The sequence below is a fragment of the Zingiber officinale genome, chromosome 7A (assembly GCF_018446385.1).
Source record: "Zingiber officinale cultivar Zhangliang chromosome 7A, Zo_v1.1, whole genome shotgun sequence".
Taxonomy (NCBI): Eukaryota; Viridiplantae; Streptophyta; class Magnoliopsida; order Zingiberales; family Zingiberaceae; genus Zingiber; species Zingiber officinale.
In genome coordinates this window covers 5,471,661-5,474,612 of record NC_055998.1, presented here as the reverse complement: position 1 = coordinate 5,474,612, position 2,952 = coordinate 5,471,661, and the positions used below count along the sequence as shown (strand labels likewise).

General features: G+C 41.9%; 1 long non-coding RNA gene across 1 annotated transcript; it reads right to left on the bottom strand.

The window, feature by feature from the left end:
• Positions 1 to 976: 976 nt before the first annotated feature.
• On the bottom strand, positions 977 to 2,052 carry LOC122000830. The gene is made up of 3 exons (XR_006117222.1): positions 1,496 to 2,052; positions 1,329 to 1,432; positions 977 to 1,041 (listed from the first exon to the last, which is right to left on the bottom strand). It is a non-coding gene; the product is annotated as an uncharacterized LOC122000830 (long non-coding RNA).
• Positions 2,053 to 2,952: the final 900 nt, after the last annotated feature.

Sequence of the window (2,952 nt, the reverse complement as noted above, 5' to 3'; positions counted from 1 at the left end):
ATCAACGATGTGAGTTCAACAACTCAGCGGATACTAGATAGACATGCATAATAAGTTATAACTAACAGTAATAATCATGCAGTACAGTTTCCTGAACAAAAGTATGAAATGCAGACTAGAAAGGGCTGAAGAAAATTGTACTCACCAGGACCTCCTTTCTGGAACATAAGGGTCGTCAGACTAGATATAAAATGTCACCTGTATGCATATCAAACATATGCAACCACCCAAATACAACAACCAATATGCAGCAATCACAAGCAATAAATGTAATCATGCAAAGTGGTACAAAATGATATGGTCACCCCTGACGTCAGTCATCCATCTTACACATGATGGTGAGACCGAGTGGGTAGGGCTATGATAACTGCGCACTCTACGATCACTACTCCTGAGTAACTGAGTGGATAGGATGCTGTCGGAGTACACCTATCCTCTTACCCCAAATCATAAGTGGGGGAGCTCAATGCTCTCATCTCCCTGAGACGGTCCAGAGGAGGGATCCCTGTCCTGCTACCACACTGCGTCACCACTACCCATGAGCGGGCTAGCGGAGCCCTTGACAAAGCAACCTGCTGCGGCACACCCTACCTGATATACCACTAACCCATGAGTGGTTGTGTGTGCAGATCCATGTAACTGGCGATGTGCTCAACAATAATGGAGCCGACAATCACACAGCATGCAATCATGCAAGATGGTGCATGACACTAAACATGTAGATACTGACAGTATATACTTCCATATAATATGTACCAAAAAGAAAATAAATCCACACAAAGATCTAGGTAACAATAAACCAGGTAACCAAACCAGATATGTCAAATAACTAGTCTACTACATAACAGATAAGAATATAGACAACTACAAGAACTAAATAGTGACATACCAAAGCAGATGCAAATATAATCATTACTACTAGCTATAAACTACTATGTATATCTAAAATGACCATCTCAAGGAGATAAGTCAGGTACCCGCCTTAATCATAGCTCGTATCAACTATCTCCCATGTCGAGACACTCGTCTCTAATCAGAGTCCTGCATCAATCAACACATATATTTTATTTAGCTAAATTCATATGAATTAATCAGCTAAATAAAATATCCAAACCTAATTAGGGGAAATTTTAATCGATCATAGACATTAACCCTAACTATATTTAATCCACCGGTCAACTAGGGTTAGTTTCCTTAACCCTAATCGTACCACTATTCAATTAGATTAAAATCTATACATAATCAACCTAATACAAACTAACCAACTTGTACAATCCATTACTACTAACGCAATCCAACGTAACAATGGAATCACCTCTAAAACTCACCTAAATTTGGATGTATCACTGTTGATCCAAAGTTGAAGACGTTGGCTACCGAGAACTAGTAGCTGGTGCAAGGTGAGGTGGTTGATCTCCCAAACAAAATTTCCCTAAACATTCCACACTTGATTCAGATTAAGTTAAACATGAATCAATTCAACAACTCACCCCACCTTTGCCCTCTCTGTTGAATCATAGCCAAAGATTTGTGTTGTCGGAAAATAGTGGCCAGAGCAGAAGATCTGCTGGCTGCAACTACTGGCTCTAGGTTAAGATGGTGATGCCGGCTCAAAGCAGAGGAAGACGGCGACAAGTGGAATCAGACCAAGAATAAAGGGGCGGCAGTGTATAGAAGCTAGGTCTTGGGTGTGGCTGTTGTGCTGCCAAATCGCAGCAGAGGAGAGCGATCTGTGCCAGTGCTAGAGCACAGGGAAGGTGGTGATTGCTCTGGGGCAGAGACACACGAAAAGAAGGACTGCTGCCGGCGGTGCTCTCGTGGCAATCGGCGCGGTGAGAACCTCCTCAACAAGGAGATGACGGCAGGGGAGGATTAGCGAAGAGGAGAGGGGAAAAGCTCAGCGGTGTGGCTCGGGAAGGAAGAGGAGAGGAGGGGTTGGCGAAGCTTAGGGCGCGGGTTGAAAAGAAGAAGGTTCGGTGGTGGTGAGATGAGGAGAGGAATTCGGCGAGGGAAGGAAGAAGAAGGTTTCGACGAGGAGAAATATAGGGCTCGGGAAAAGGAAAATAAAAAGGAAAAATAAAACATTTAAGGAAATACAATATTTCCTCATTTAAATCGGGTATCTTAAACAAGTTTTTCCCTGACCCAATAATTTATCCCCTTAACATACGCCATACGAGCTCCGATTAAATCCCAGAAAATTCCCAAAAATTCTTAAAAATTTCGTTAAGGTTATTCCTCAAATAATCTTATTATTTTATTATTATTTGGGTGTCATATTTTACACATTACCTAAGGAAAAGAAGGTAATATAGAACCAAGGTATTAACCCCAAGAAGGAAAGACACATGCTTAGAAAGAGTAGGTCTAGGAATGTCCAAGGTGGGCATATCAACTCTAGGGTTAGGGACCTAGAAAAGGAAAATCAAGCTTTGAAGGCAAAACTTGATAAGTTGGAGAAAACCCTAGAAAGATTCAATATTGGATCTAAGGGTTTAGATATGGTGTTGGGTAGCCAAAGACCCAACAATGATAGATCGGGTTTAGGATACCGATCTAGTGTCTCTAATGCTAAGGGAAAGTCTTATGCTATGGTTGCATATGACTATAGCAAGGAGAAGCCAATAAATGGAAAAGGAAAGTCATTTAATGGTAAGAATAAATTGACCAAGGACAAGGTTCCCAAGATTAAGAAGGTTAGGTTTGTAGGCCAAGTGTCACCGGAGGTACACCGATGTGGCCTAGCAATTATGGATGAGTCGCCTAGGGAGATGACTAAGGCTAAGAGCTCTAGGGGGAGCTCTAAGAGTCAATTTGAGACTCATGGCCAATGGATCTCAAGTGGATTTTACTTGGGAGTCTAGAGGAGCGATGAAGTGTGCCAAATGGTTTGGAGATGGACTTGAATCTCAAACCTAGGGAATTGACACACATAAGATGTGTTTCATGCAA